Here is a 15,511-nt window from a genome sequence, read left to right on the forward strand (position 1 = left end):
GATTTCAGCATTCACAGAAGTTCTCTTACACGATTTGCGGGACTGGTACTCCTGGAAGGAAAGATATTACGGAAAAATGGTCCTAGACACAGCTTAGACATTTGTTTCCAGAATGCATCGAAAAGACTTGATCGTGAATTGTCCCTGTATAGCACAGTCGGGAAGAGAATTGCGTGGAAAGCGAGGTTCGGGTTACGAGTCCCGGTTCGGCACACAGTTTCGATCTGCCAGGAAATTTCAAAACAGAGCAGAGAGAGATTCACTCTGAAAATTAAGTTCAGCCTATACATTTTGAACTGCTGTACCTCTCAGGAATGGGTCAGAATGCCTTAGTCCGTTATACGGGAAGTGCATGGGTTAATAATAGGTGTCTTAAAATGTATGGATTTCATTTGGTTCTTGTAGCAGGTTTATGCAAACCGATAGGGTTGCAAATATCGTTCTTCCGCTGCACGCCATTTTCGGAGACAATGTGCTGTCTCAAGCCTGTAGTTTGCGCACTGTGATGGAATGCGGAACAACGCGTCGTCGACCTTGGCGCGATATTGGCGGAGTTATTTTCTGTTGCCTTCCTCAGAGTCATCTTACAGTGATGTTAACGCCGTGTAATGTGTACCACGTTACGCAACGGACTGACACTCCCCTAACTTTCGTCCAGAAGAACTATAGAGAATTCTATCCGGTCTTATGTGTACCAGTTTTAAAACAGAAAATTATCTAGTATCGATCGCTAAATATAACATTTTTCGGTCGGCACGACTCTCTTCGGCACAATCATGGTGTCAGCGCTATTTACGATTCGGGGTTTGTTGGTGGTATGAAGGACGCTCACAGGTTCAGTAACTATTTGCACAAAAGAGGCAGACTATCGATCTATCGTCACAAGCCTTTAGAAAGAAATAAGACTGACAGAAGGGAGGGAAGAGAATTCTCAATATCTACTATGTAGTCACATAAGCGACAGGTATTGTAAATTTGCCCTGAAACGACATTACAGAACCTTGCAGAAATCTGGCCGGAGTGGCCGAGATGTTCTAGGCGCTATAGTCTCGAACCGCGAGACCGCTACGGTCGCAGGTTCGAATCCTGCCTCGGGCATGGATGTGTGTGACGTCCTTAGGTTAGTTAGGTTTAAGTAGTTCTACGTTCTAGGGGACTGATGACCTCAGATGTTAAGTCCCTTAGTGCTCAGCGCCATTTGAACCTTGCAGAAAGAATTTAAGGATGTAGTTGACAATGAAAGAGTAAAATACGCAACCGTAAAAAAAAAATTAGTACACTTGGAAAACTTCTCCTGCACTGACCATGAAGGCCCAAAGGTACCGACTGGCCGCCGTGTCATCCTCAGCCCTTATGCGTCACTGGATGCTGATATGGAAGGGCATGTGGTCAGCACACCCCTCTCCCGGCCGTATGTCAGTTTCCGAGACCGGAGCCGCTAGTTCTCAATCAAGGATCTCCTCAGTTTGCCTCACAAGGGTTGAGTGCACCCCGCTTGCCAACAGCGCTCGGCAGACCGGATGGTCACCCATCCAAATGCTAGCCCAGACCGACAGTGCTTAACTTCGGTGATCTGACGGGACCCGGTGTTACCACTGCGGCAAGGCGGTTGGCACACTTGGAAAGACGATGTCGATTTTGATCCGATGACGGCCTATGTCGCCTGGGGGATAGTAGATAGTTTCAACGACCGGCGTCTCTCAACAGATAGCATATAGCATAGTTACCAGAGTGCCATCTGTATCTACCATATAACAGGGAATGCTCACAGCCAGAAGGCTCGTTGTGAAGCAAGCAGGCAACCATGCCATGGAGACGCACTTGTGCTTCCTACAGCCAACTCAGTGGATTTGAGAGTGGTCAAATTGTGGCCTGCCGAGTGTCGGGACGTTCCCTTCGGAGAATTCCCACACATGCTGGACGTGATGCGTCAGTTGCGCACCGATGCTGGGATCAGTGGTCACGTGAACATTCTCACTCTATTACACGAGGTTCTGGACGTCCACGCAACACAGGCGACCGCCAGGATCGTCGTATTGTGAGGGCAGCAGTGGCAGGTCGTACAGCTACCACAGCACAAATAAGAGGGCTTGTAAGCCTAGAAGCGTCAACATGAATTGTTGCGAACCAGTTACTAACAGTGGGATTACAAGCACGCACACACCTAGCCCGCCTCCCACTCACCCCACAGCATCGACGTGCACTCCTCGACTGATGCCGCCAGAGGATCACTTGGAAGGTGGAATGGCGCGCTGTGGTCTTCAGCGGCGAAAGCAGATTCTGCCTGCACCCAATTGATTGTTGTTTGGGCGTACGATGTAGAGCTGGTGAGCGCTGTCTCGTAGACTGCATTCGTCCATGACACACTCGCCCCACTCTTGGCCTTACAGCTCTCTTTCACCTTTGGTATTTCTGGAGGTGACGCTAAACAGCGCTCGGCACGTGCAGTATTTTGTTAAACCCATTCTTTTTGACGTTCTTGCAACAGAAACGTAATGTGTTGTTCCAATGGGATAATGCTCGCCCCCACACTGCTGGAGAAAATCGACGTATTCCGCTAGACGCGCAACAACTTCCCTGGCTAGCATGATCTCCAGATTTGTCTCCAGTCAAGTATGTGTGGGTTATGATGGGACGAGAAGTGACTTTTGCGACTCATCAACGAACAACTCTTACGGAACTACGCGAATAGGTCGAGCAGGCGTGGAATAACGTATCCCAGAACGGTATTCGCCATCTGTACGATCGACTGGATGCCAGAGTCAACGCCCACGTTGCCGCCTGTGGAAGCTTCACCACGTATTAACATGGAGGTTTCAGCATGGGTCGATACCAGGTACCTCAAAACCACTTGTGTTGTTGATCCCTACATCTACATCTACATTTATACTCCGCAAGCCACCCAACGGTGTATGGCGGAGGGCACTTTACGTGCCACTGTCATTACGTCCCTTTCCTGTTCCAGTCGCGTATGGTTCGCGGGAAGAACGACTGCCGGAAAGCCTCCTCGTGATCTCCTCGGGAGGTATAAGTAGGGGGACGCAATATATTCGATACCTCATCCAGAAACGCACCATCTCGAAACCTGGACAGCAAGCTACACCGCGATGCAGAGCGCCTCTCTCGAAGAGTCTGCCACTTGAGTTTGCTAAACATCTCCGTAACGCTATCATGCTTACCAAATAACCCTGTGACGAAACGAGCCGCTCTTCTTTGGATCTTCTCTATCTCCTCCGTCAACCCGACCTGGTACGGATCCCACACTGATGAGCAATACTCAAGTATAGGTCGAATGAGTGTTTTGTAAGCCACCTCCTTTGTTGATGGACTACATTTTCTAAGGACTCTCCCAATGAATCTCAACCTGGCACCCGTCTTACCAACAATTAATTTTATATGATCATCCCACTTCAAATCGTTCCGTACGCATACTCCCAGATATTTTACAGAAGTAACTGCTACCAGTGTTTGTTCCACTATCATATAACCATACAATAAAGGATCCTTCCTTCTATGTATTCGCAATACATTACATTTGTGTATGTTAAGGATCAGTTGCCACTCCCTGCATCAAGTGCCTATCCGCTGCAGATCTTCCTGCATTTCGCTGCAATTTTCTAATTCTGCAACCTAAATGTAATCATTTCATGTGCTCAATATGCACTGTTACAACAATAAATCTTGAATGACATGGAAACCACTAAAAGGGTGTATTATTTTTTCGGCAGTGTATTACAACGATCGACGGACAGGATTCATTGTTCTGTACATCGGGAAGCATTTTGCGCTAAATTTGCAGGCATGGAGCACGTGAAGAAATTGGTGATAGTAATACTACCGAGCGAGGTGGCGCAGTGGTTAGTACACTGGACTCGCATTCTGGAGGACGAAGGTTCAAACCCGCGTCCGGCCGTCCTGATTTAGGTGTTCCGTGATATCCCGAAATCGCTTGAGGCAAATGCCGGGATGGTTCCTTTCCCAGGGCACGACCAATTTCCTTCCCCATCCTTCCTAATCCGAGCTTCTGCTCCAAGGACCTCGTTGTCGATGGGACATTAAAAACTGATCTTCTCCTCCCTCTTCCGGTATTAATCGTGAATTCCACTGTGAGTTGCAACAGTTTTCGACGGAACTGAAAGAAGAATAAGAAGGCTTTATATATTACTGCAAAGTACGTTGGTTAAGTCAAATGGCATGCCTGGAACGAACTGTCCATTTAAAACCGGCTGTTATTGATTTTATGACGGATATACGAGCGCAGGGACGAAAATTAGAATATCTGGAATAAATTGCAGATACATATTTTAAATGGACTTTACTGCACACTACACTGCAAGGCGAGAAAAATTATTTTTGATTTGATGGAGATACTACTAAAAAGAAAGTAGCATTGTAGAAGGGACAAATTATGACAAACACAGTTCAGTTCTCTAAGCTCATTGGCGTTAAAGAAAATGGAGGGTTTAAAGAATCCATTGTGACCTTGAAAGAACTATAAGGATAGTTTTCAAAACGTTTGTGGACACTGCCAATCTTACATCTATTTTCGAGCTGTATTCGAGACCGTTTCAGTTGAAAGCGCGCCTGTCCAAGTACAGTTGTAACATTGATCAGTAATTACGATGAATATCATCCCAGTGCATGTAAAATCATAAGCTGTAAAATAGTTGTTGTTGTTGTGGTCCTCAGTCCAGAGACTGGTTTGATGCAGCTCTCCAAGCTTCTTCATCTCCCAGTACCTACTGCAATCTACATCCTTCTGAATTTGTTTAGTGTATTCATTTCTTGGTCTCCCTCTACGATTTATACCCTCCACGCTGCCCTCCAATACTAAATTGGTGATCCCTTGATGCCTCAGAATATGTCCTACCAACCGATCCCTTCTTCTAGTCAAGTTGTGCCATAAACTTCTCTTCTCCCCAATCCTATTCAACACCTCCTCATTAGTTATGTGATCTACCCATCTAATCTTCAGCATTCTTCTGTAGCACCACATTTCGAAAGCTTCTATTCTCTTCTTGTCTAAACTATTTATCATCCATGTTTCACTTCCATACATGGCTACACTCCATACAAATACTTTCAGAAACAACTTCCTGACACTTAAATCTATACTCGATGTTAACAAATTTCTCTTCTTCAGAAACGCTTTCCTTGCCATTGCCAGCCTACATTTTATATCCTCTCTACTTCGACCATCATGAGTTATTTTGCTCCCCAAATATCAAAACTCATTTACTACTTTAAGCGTCTCATTTCCTAATTTAATTCCCCCTGCATCGCCCGATTTAATTCGACTACATGCCATTTTCCTCGTTTTGCTTTTGTTGATGTTCATCTTATATCCTCCTTTCAAGACACTGTCCATTCCGTTCAGCTACTCTTCCGGATCCTTTGTTGTCTCTGGCAGAATTACAATGTCATCGGCGAATCTCAAAGTTTTTATTTCTTCTCCATGGATTGTAATTCCTACTCTGAATTTTTCTTTTGTTTCCTTTACCGCTTGCTCAATATACAGATTGAATAACATCGGGGATAGGCTACAACCCTGTCTCACTCCCTTCCCAACCACTGCTTCCCTTTCATGCCCCTCGACTCTTATAACTGCCATCTGGTTTCTGTACAAAATAGCCTTTCGCTCCTTGTATTTTACCCCTGCCACCTTCAGAATTTAAAAGAGAGTATTTAATTTTATATACGACGTTCCTGTGTATGTCTCACAAAATCCCTTCCTGGAAATTTATTTGCAATTCAAATTTTCCTTTGCCTTTCCTTTTCATGCCTTTTACAAAGATATTAATAAATGCAACATACTGAGCGTTACTTGGGTTTATTTTCAGTGTAAGTAAAGTAAAAACCAAAAATAAAAAAAGGTTTCTGCGTAGGGATTCGACCCCGCAACCCTTGGATTTCAATTCTACACTCTTTCCGCTGCACCAACCACAGCGCGGAAGGCACATAAATGACTCATGCGCCAAGTGACCTGCGCCAGAAATGCTATTTCTTTTTTTTTTCCCCAAACGCTTGCCCATCTGGAGCTCCCACACCCGTTACTTTCATTTTGTGGCCAAGCCCTGCAAATACCAAAATTTTGGACAAAATCGATGATAACGAGTTGGAGCGATCTCGTTGTCAGTGGTAAGCTCCTATCGCATCAGCAGATTTCGGTATTACCTGTAAATCTCAAGATAACTGCAGGGAGGGACTTAAATGTATGTTACGTGTAGAGTAACGAATCTGACGATCCATCATTCAGCATTTGATAGTAATCAGCCTACATCGTCTACAAGTCAAGTGCGAAAGTATAAGGGGAAGATCAAGGAAGACGAGTTCGTATTAAGAAGGGAGTGAGGTTGGTTGCAGCTTATTGTCGTTGTTGTTCACCTTCTGCGTCGAAGCAGCACTAATGGAAGAGAAGGAAAATTTCGGAATAGATACCGACGTTAAGGTTCGTATACGGCATAGTCCTTCTGGCCTAAAGTAAGGAAGACTTATAGAATCTTCAAGAAAAGTGTATTGCGCGTTCTCGTTTGGATTTCCGTATCATCCAGCAATTTGCGTCAGCTTGGGTCGTGCGCTCTAGTCGAGCCAGAGGCCACGGGTACCAGTGGGCCTATGTGGAGATTAGCTGTGAGCCATGTGAAACGGTACAACGCAGTCTTAAATATGGACATGGAGCAAAAACTTGGACTGGGAGCCTGCTCTGGGCCAGTGTGGGCAGCAGCTGAGAAGTTTAATTGTCGTGCGGCAGCCTTGCATCTCGCGCCGGCTGGCTGGCCGATGGAGTTACTCCACTGAAAGCAGTAGACGGCACGACCAGAATGGAATCAGCCACATTTTCTGGGGGCCAGCGCCGGGTCGTTGGCGCGATGGCCGAGCTGGTTTGGTATCAGTGGGACCAGCTTCTGTGTACTGTTACGTGTGGTGGAGGACAGGTTACTGTTAATCGACGTGAGGCATCCGGGATGAAGCGGCAGTTGAGCGGAAATGAAGACACCTTGAAGGAAGGTCGAGAGTGCCTTCGAGAGTCGAAGTGGATAGCGTGGCAGCGCAACGAAGCACTGAGGGTGGGTGAGGGCGGCCAAAACTGAGTGTGGCCTGTGTCAACGTCAGGCGAACTGGCCGCATCAGCAGACGGTGTTTGTCTTGATACCTCCAGCGGATACGACGGCTGAGGGCGCGGAAATGCTTCCAGAAAGAGAGCTTTCCGTGAAGACGGTTGGAGGGCGCCATATAGTGGCATTTATACGTTATTTCTAACCGTTTAGTATGTGAAACTTCGTGGAAGATTAAAACTGTGTGCCGGACCGAGACTCGAACTCGGGACCTTTGCCTTTCGCGGACAAGTGCTCGAGCGAAAGGCAAAGGTCCCGAGTTCGAGTCTCGGTCCGGCACACAGTTTTAATCTTCCAGGAAGTTTCACATCAGCGCACACTCCACTGCAGAGTGAAAATCTCACTCTCGTTAGTATGTGCTGGCATTCTTGAACTGCCAAGGTTCGAATTGATGAAACATGGCGAGACTGCTCTTTGGCCTGTAATTTCAGGAACAGTGCATTGTATGAATTCTTTTTTATTAATTTTTGATAACGTGGTTAGAAAATGGTGGCCTAAATTCATCTTTAATAATCAGCGTTGATCGCAAAATATTTTATTCGTGGTAATCGGTTTTAATCTTTGAGATCACCTTCAGATGCCTCCTTTAGCGATTTGTGGAGACGGAAAGCGGAGCTAAACATGTGACTGAAGGAACATTCGTCGACAGCTCATGGGCTGAAGTAGCTTAAACAACCTTCTGCAGCTTCTGATCACGTTCATATTTCATCGAAATACCAGAGCGAACAATTCCAACGGGGTCAGATCACGCTCAAAGGGGCCGTAGCCCCACGAAGTCCTGATAGAACTGTTGAATCTTGCTGGGGTGTGTGCCAGCAGTGTCAAAGGTTGCCTAGAACGTCATCTCGTAGCTCATGGCACAGAAAGCAATTGTTTTAAATTTCTAAGTATGTGGGAATCTACGCCTCAAGCGAAGGGTTGGTTTCATTGGCGGCATTTATGGCACCCGCTGAGGGAATTTCGTGTCGATTCTGAGCGGAAGTGTGTACGAAATCTTTTCTTCCGCGATCCACAACGCATAACGAAACTGCATGCTTTCAGTGTTGGGTGTCGAGGTTCGGACCTCCACTGCAAAAAATGGCTCTGAGCACTATGGGACTTAACAGCTGTGGTCATCAGTCCCCTAGAACTTAGAACTACTTAAACCTAACTAACCTAAGGACATCACACACATCCATGCCCGAGGCAGGATTCGAACCTGCGACCGTAGCAGTCGCGCGGTTCCGGACTGCGCGCCTAGAACCGCGAGACCACCGCGGCCGGCACCTCCACTGCAGAGAGAAGGGATAAGAGAGGATGTGATGACCAATCCCTTCGTGTGATACGTCCACCGTGGTGTTAAGCAGAATTGTGGTGAAATTTGGTGCCATTATGACATCATTAACCCATCTTACATCTCAGTTTAGCTTCTGAGCTCCGGTTTTTTTCCGGCATGCGTCGACAGCCCCCTGTTTGAAGCGTCGCCGAGCCCCAGGGTGACGTGGCATGGCGCCACGCTTTTGTATCGTTACAAAGGAAGGTTGAGCCAAGTTTCGGACTTCTGCGTTGCAATGAGAGACAATTACCGTGTTTCGAATAAGTGGCCCAATAAATGTGTTGCGCAGTGCACTCGCTCTGTCGAGCTCGGACCTGCCACAGGGGACTCCGGTTGCGAGGTGCGTATTTCTCCCTAGAGCGCGAAAATGTACGTAGATCATCAGTCCATCGGATGGGACAGAAAACTTGCGAGGAGCTATGGCGGAGCACTGTCTCACCAATGGACATAGCATGAATCGTAACGACACCCAACTGTTAAAACAGGCGCTGCAGTCTGGAACCGCAAGACCGCTACGGTCGCAGGTTCGAATCCTGCCTCGGGCATGGATGTTTGTGATGTCCTTAGGTTAGTTAGGTTTAATTAGTTCTAAGTTCTAGGGGACTAATGACCTCAGCAGTTGAGTCCCATAGTGCTCAGAGCCATTTGAACCATTTTGTTAAAACAGGTCAGCCCATTCTGGAATTCTGTTTTAGAAGAATCTGTAGAGATCCGGCTGCACGATGAACTGATAAATGAAGGGCTTATTTCAATAGTGGTACAAGTTCATTTTTGTTCATTTTGAGATACAGAGTCCTAAAGTTAAATGAGCGCTGAAAAATCAGCAGTTGAGATACCAGAAATATTCAAGCATATGGCTTCTTGCTAGAGGTGAACCTTTCTTTCTGTTAGTTTGGATCATTAATTTCAGAAGCATTGTAGACAGTAATGTGGAGGTAATGGACTTGTACCACTATTGAAATAAGCCCTTCAAATGAAGAAGTGAAGCAATCCTTGGGATCTTGCACTGAGCGTGCTCAAAACAGGACAGGCTGTGGGCAGATTCACTAACGCCATGCCAAATGAAGAATTTAGATCGCAATACGTAGCCGAGTCTCCTCCGCTTCAGTGGCGTCCCGAACCCCATGGTACTAGCAAAGAGACTAAGCACGGTGACTCTTGTGCCACGAGCGCATCCCGAAGATGGCAACAAGGCAACTTATCGAAATAACACACCATTTCCAAGACGCCAGCCAGCTGACTACACAAGAACATGTCGCTCTCTCCCGTCTCATACTACTTTAAATTTTTGCTTATCAATCCGTTTTCTTCTGTTTTAGAAGGATGGTTCCAACCTAGTGAGCCACTCTGTATTGTCTTAGTCTCACTGACTCTCAGTCAAGTGTTCTTAGCAACCTGTTCTAAGGCAATAAGAAAATTGTTCGTGCCCTCTGAGTACTTGTGACTGTGTCTGTATCATCGGCTTAGACTAAAACTAGCACCGATCTGTGGAAGATCGTACCCCTGGCCAGAAGGTTAGCTTAACACATATTCCACTTTTACATTCAAAAGGCCGGCCGGAGTGGCCGAGCGGTTAAAGGCGCTACAGTCTGGAACCGCACGACCGCTACGGTCGCAGGTTCGAATCCTGCCTCGGGCATGGATGTGTGTGATGTCCTTAGGTTAGTTAGGTTTAGGTAGTTCTAAGTTCTAGGGGACTTATGACCACAGCAGTTGAGTCCCATAGTGCTCAGAGCCATTTGAACCATACATTCAAAAGAAGACACGCTACTGCGGCCTCTTGGCGAACACCATTGCGAATGTAAATAACACTGAGCCGTGCGCGGCTCGCGGTCATGCCGTTTATTGCTCGTCATCTTGTTTTTATGGTTCTGTCGCCTCTTTCTTATTCAATTTTTTTGGCGTTACTAAGTTGCTCCTTTGCTTTCCCGTGAGTGGCAGCAGCAGCGCGTATCGATAAGAGCACTGTCGTATTATCTTTGAAGCGACCGCTAGTATATCCGGCTCGTCGTGTGTTGGGTTCAGTAGGGACGGAGCGCCAGTGAGGCGCCGATCGCCATTACTTGCCGACCACTGGCCACACGCGCATGAACATACATGAACTGTCCGAAGGAAGGAGATTGGAGTGGGAACGACCGTTGGTTGGTCGTTCGGTCGGCCGTCTCATCGGGTCTTATGACTGTTTCTGGGCCTCGTCAGTTGGACATCTTGCCGGACGTGGGCCGGTTCCTTCCTTGTGCAGTGATGTCGGGTGGGCAGTGGGCAAGTGTTCCCTCTGCGTGGTTGAGCCCGAGCCAGTGTGCCCGGGTCGCCGTGTCTCCGAGTTCCTAACGGACATCGAGTTGAGTCGGGTTGGAGCTGCAGTGAGCTCCGGACTGCCGAGACTCGCCTGGCCGTTGCCGACACTCATAACTTGAGTGGGGACGAACTATGTTGGTCATTCGGTCTGTCGTCTCATCGGACGACGTGTATTTGACCGCCGACCGCTTATGGAAACTTGTGTGTGTGTCAACTTGTCATTTCTCCTTGTTGTTCCACGGTGATTGGTTTTAGGATTGTCGAGTTCCTGGTGCAAGTGTTACTTGGAACTGTGTGTAGCTTCTGTGATTTCCATTGAGCAGATCAATGCTGTCTGCGTGCTGGAGTAGCCAGTCGGTCGGTTGCGACAGAGAATAGCGTGTGTGTGTTTCCTCGCGATGTTGATGCTTTACGGCAAGGCGTGTAGTTCAATATTCTTGTCTTTTTCATATTTTTCAGTGGTTATTGTGCCTTGGCTGTATTTAGATGCCCATATTTGAAGACTTCGTGCTGCTGGTATCTTCGCCCTCGCTGACAAGTTCGGTTGTCGCGTCGTTGGTCGGCGTATGGGAATTAGGTTGTTGGTCGGTCCTTCAATCGTCCCTGGGTCGGGTTTCCATCCGTTTATTTACTATTACTCTTGGCTGCCTGTCTCACCTAAACGTATGTTAGAGTTACTTCCGCAGGCCGACCTTTGGAGTACTTCTGAGCTCCACTGTTCTGTTGTTTTGGATTGTGATTTTCTTTTAGTCTCAAGTACTGTGCGAGGCCTTCAGCCGTGTATTAATTTAGTTTGTTTAGAGCTGCATGAAACCAGTCTCAGTATGCAGCCTTCAGCCGGACTTCTGCGTGAAATGTTTTAACATAAGGCCTTCAGCTGACGTAAATTAAAATTTGAAAAATCCTTTGTTTAAAACCTTGAGAATTTTCTTGTGTCTGAAATTTCGTTATCCAGGCCCTAAGCCTTGAGTGGTTCTATGTTCTATATGTGGGCTTCAGGCGAGTATTTATGTAAAAGTTTGGTAACTAAGGCCTTCAGCCGTGACTATTCCTTAATATTGTTTCTGAATGCTTCTAAGCACTTGTCTGGTTAAATGTTTTTAGCAAGTAACGGTAACTGATCTTGGCCGCTTTCCATAACTATAATCCTGATCCGCTCTGGCCTGCGGTACCAGATTTCAAACACTTTTATCAGTGTCCGATTATTAATCTCTCCATAGACGGTTATTTGGCTTAGGAATTAAATTGGATGGTATTTCGTCAACTGCTCGTCCCCCAAATAGCCCCCTGTTCCTCCCCATCATCTGTGAGTGGGATGACAAGCGGCGGCATCTGACGGGGAAGGCTGTGCTGTAGGACACGTTCCGCCGGCAGCAGGTATCGGATTGCGGCGCCGAGCCGCCTCTAGTTGGCAGGGATCGCCTTACTGGGCCGTCCACAAGGCAGCCCTGCGCTGTGCTGCGCTGCGCTGCGTTCTGTTGCGCCCACGTGCCTCAGCGCCCTCACTTTGCCTGCCTGCACAGTCCGCCCAGGCTTGATCGCTCGCGATCCACACAGTGGCCAAACGAGGAGGTCTTTCTTTATATTTTCTGTGCATCCACTGAAGTCAGTCCAAGGCTAACGTTGAGATGCTTCTTTTGAATTGGCTGTGACCATTTTCCTCGCTAATCATTTCGCAGTGAGGGCGTGCGTTGCTACTTCTACACTGCTGGTGATTAAACCTCGAAAACCATAAAGTGGCATACAAAAAATGTCCTCCTGACGTGTCGTACACTGCGCAACAAAATTAAAGAATCGCTTTTTCGAAACCCAGTAATTGCCTCCCATTTCTCTAATGTTTGAAATGTGGCTCAAAGGTGCCTACAACATTTTTTTCGTACGGTGCATGAGCGCGGCGCCCTGCGAAGTAACCCTCGGTCACGGTGCTGTTTCAAACAGCAAGGTTTCAATACATGCGAGAAAAGGTCACAGTTCAGAAGTTCATATAGGCTGTAAGGTGGCTTAATGACGGCACTTTGTCTCTGTTTCACCACCACTCTGTCCAACGCCACTGTGGGCGTGTCACACGATAGGAAGGTCGTGGCAGCCCCTCTTATCCACATCCCACCTCTTCCTTTGAAGCCTCTGCAGTTAATTTGAGAACAGCGACGACAAGCGTTCAGATCAGCCACTTTTTTATGGGTGGCCGAGGAAAATATTTCAATCACTTCGCCGCTCAAAATCGACACGAAAAGGCCTCAGTGGATGGCATAAGGATCGCCTACGAGACCACTCCATATTCTTGGGGGCGTTGATTCCCACACATTTCGCGGTCGAAACCGACAGTTCGCGATGCTATGAGCAATAACAAGAAGACGTTCTTGATAATCTTTGACTCTGCTGACAACCTCGGACGATTCAATCCTTCTCTAAGGACACCGTGGGTCAGCAGCCAAATTGAACCTGTTCACTTTCCTTCGGAGTACAGTGCGATCTTGTATACAGGTTCGAACCACTAGGAACCGTTCAAAAGCATTCGACGAAACTTGAACGTGATCCGAAGCAGCAAGGGTACCTATGCTTTTTCAGTCCTCCTGTTTTGCGACCTTCGTGGTATTATCATGGGAGAGTTCAGCATTAACATGTATGTGAATAAAACGGCACGGTGCCCCTTTAACACCTCCCAGTTTGGTAACACCCTCATTGCCTCCCACGTATCATTGCTGAGCAGTTACAAACACTGGGTGTACATAAAGTCCGGGAACACTTTCAGTTATTTTTTGCACAAGAACCAAACATTGTACAGGTATCATACGTACGTCATTTTGAAGAGAAACCCTGAAAGTTTTTTTACACCGCCACAGCTTAGTTTGGTAATTTGCCGACAGTCAACGCTAGTCACAAAAATGCCGAGTTCAGTTGCGGAGCGAGCTTTCTGTGTGTTGAAGTTCGACAAAAACGCGCTAGTCGCAAACATGGCGAGTTCAGGTGCGGAGGGAGCTTTCTGTGTATCGGAGTTCGACAAAAACAAGTGTACTATAGCTGTTCAACGGATGTTTGCAACCAAGTACGCTAAGAAGCCACCAACAAGGAAGGTCATTTACCACTGGTGCGACAAATTCTTTACGACGGTTGCTTGTGCCCGGCAAAGAGAAGCAGACATCCCATTGTGAGTGGAGTGAATGTGGAGTGCGTACAAGAGACATTCATAAGGAGTCCAAAGAAATCGCTGCATCGTGCATCCAGTGAATTCGAAATGGCTCCGTTCATCTTTCAGCGGGATGAGGGCTCCACCCCATTTTCATCGTGAAGTTCGTGGGTACCTGAACACGGAGCTGCCGCATCGACGGATCAGCCGTGCTACAGAAAGGGACAGTTGTTTCATGAAATGGCCTCCCCGATCACCAGATCTCACTCCGTGTGACTTTTTTCTGTGGGGACACATTAAAGATCTGGTGCATGTACCGCCTCCACCACGTGACGTAGAAGAGCTCCAGGAGAGAATACGGGAAGCGTTTGCCACAGTCGACGATGCCTTGCTAGGACGGGTATGGCAAGAATTCGATTACCGTATTGATGTTTGCCGGGTCACTCGTGGTTCGTTTATCGAATGTTTGCAATAAAAAAAAACTTTCACAGTTTCTCTTCAAATTGCAATATGTATGACATCTGTACAATGTTTAGTTATTGTGCAATAAATAATTGAAAGTAAGAAACTTCGACAGCAATTCAGCCTCATGCTTCCTCTAGCGCCTGAGGGTAGACAACCCCATCCGCAGCTTTGCATAACCCTCAGAGAAAGCATGAGGCTGATTTGATTTCTTATGGGTATATTTAGAAACTGCTCAACATAGGCGAATGGGTGGCATTGAGGATGTTGTTACGTTGGTGACAAGGGGGGAGGAGAGGAGCGCTCTTAGACAGACCCTTCGCCGTTTTATACACACGTACGTTAATGCTGCACTCCCCTGTGATCACACCGTAGGACGGCGCAAAACAGAAGGGCTGGAAAAGCACAAGTATTCTTTGCTACTTCTGACAGCGTTCAAATTTCGTCGTATGGTGATTCCAACCAGTAAAAGAGAGTAAAAACTGCTGCCACCTTGCCCTGCACCTCGACAATGACCTTAGAGAAGTGTCAGCAGTGTCAAAGGTCATCAAGAACGTCTTCCTCCTGCTCAACACACTGGGAACTGTGTTCGACCTCGAAATGTGCGGGAATTAACGCCCCAGGGTAAAGGGTGGTCTAATAAACGCCCTTTATGCTACTCCTGAGGCCCTTTCGTGTCGATTCTGAACGGCAGCGTGTCTGAAATGTTTTCCTCAGCCAACCATAGGCAAACTACCTAACCTGAACACTGGACTTCGCGGTTCTAGCGTCTACCACAGAGGCGTCAAAAGAAGGGGTGAAGCGTAAGACCTTCCCATCGTGCGACACGTCCACGGTGACGTTGGGCAGAATTGTGGTGAAACAAAGTGCCCATGCGACATCATGAGCCTAACGGAATCCCAATTCGGTTCCACAAAGGGTACTCTACAACATTAGCTCCTTATTTAGCTAGAATTTATACCGAATCTCTCGCCCAGCGCAAAGTCTCAAGCGACTGGAAGGAAGCGCAGATGCTTGCTTTACATAACAAGGATAAAAGAACGGATCGCAAATTACCGATCAATATCTTTAACATCGGTTTGCTGCAGAATCCTTGAACATATTCTCAGTTCTCATATAATAAGCTCCTGTCCACATATTAGCATGGTTTTAGAAAGCATCCCTCGTGCGAAACTCAGTTTGGCCTTTTGTCCA

General features: G+C 47.1%; 1 pseudogene; it reads right to left on the reverse strand.

The window, feature by feature from the left end:
• Positions 1-1,496: 1,496 nt before the first annotated feature.
• LOC124596883 lies at positions 1,497-1,614 on the reverse strand (annotated as a pseudogene).
• Between the last annotated feature and the right edge of the window lie 13,897 nt (positions 1,615-15,511).

The sequence above is a fragment of the Schistocerca americana genome, chromosome 2 (genome assembly GCF_021461395.2).
Source record: "Schistocerca americana isolate TAMUIC-IGC-003095 chromosome 2, iqSchAmer2.1, whole genome shotgun sequence".
NCBI lineage: Eukaryota > Metazoa > Arthropoda > Insecta > Orthoptera > Acrididae > Schistocerca > Schistocerca americana.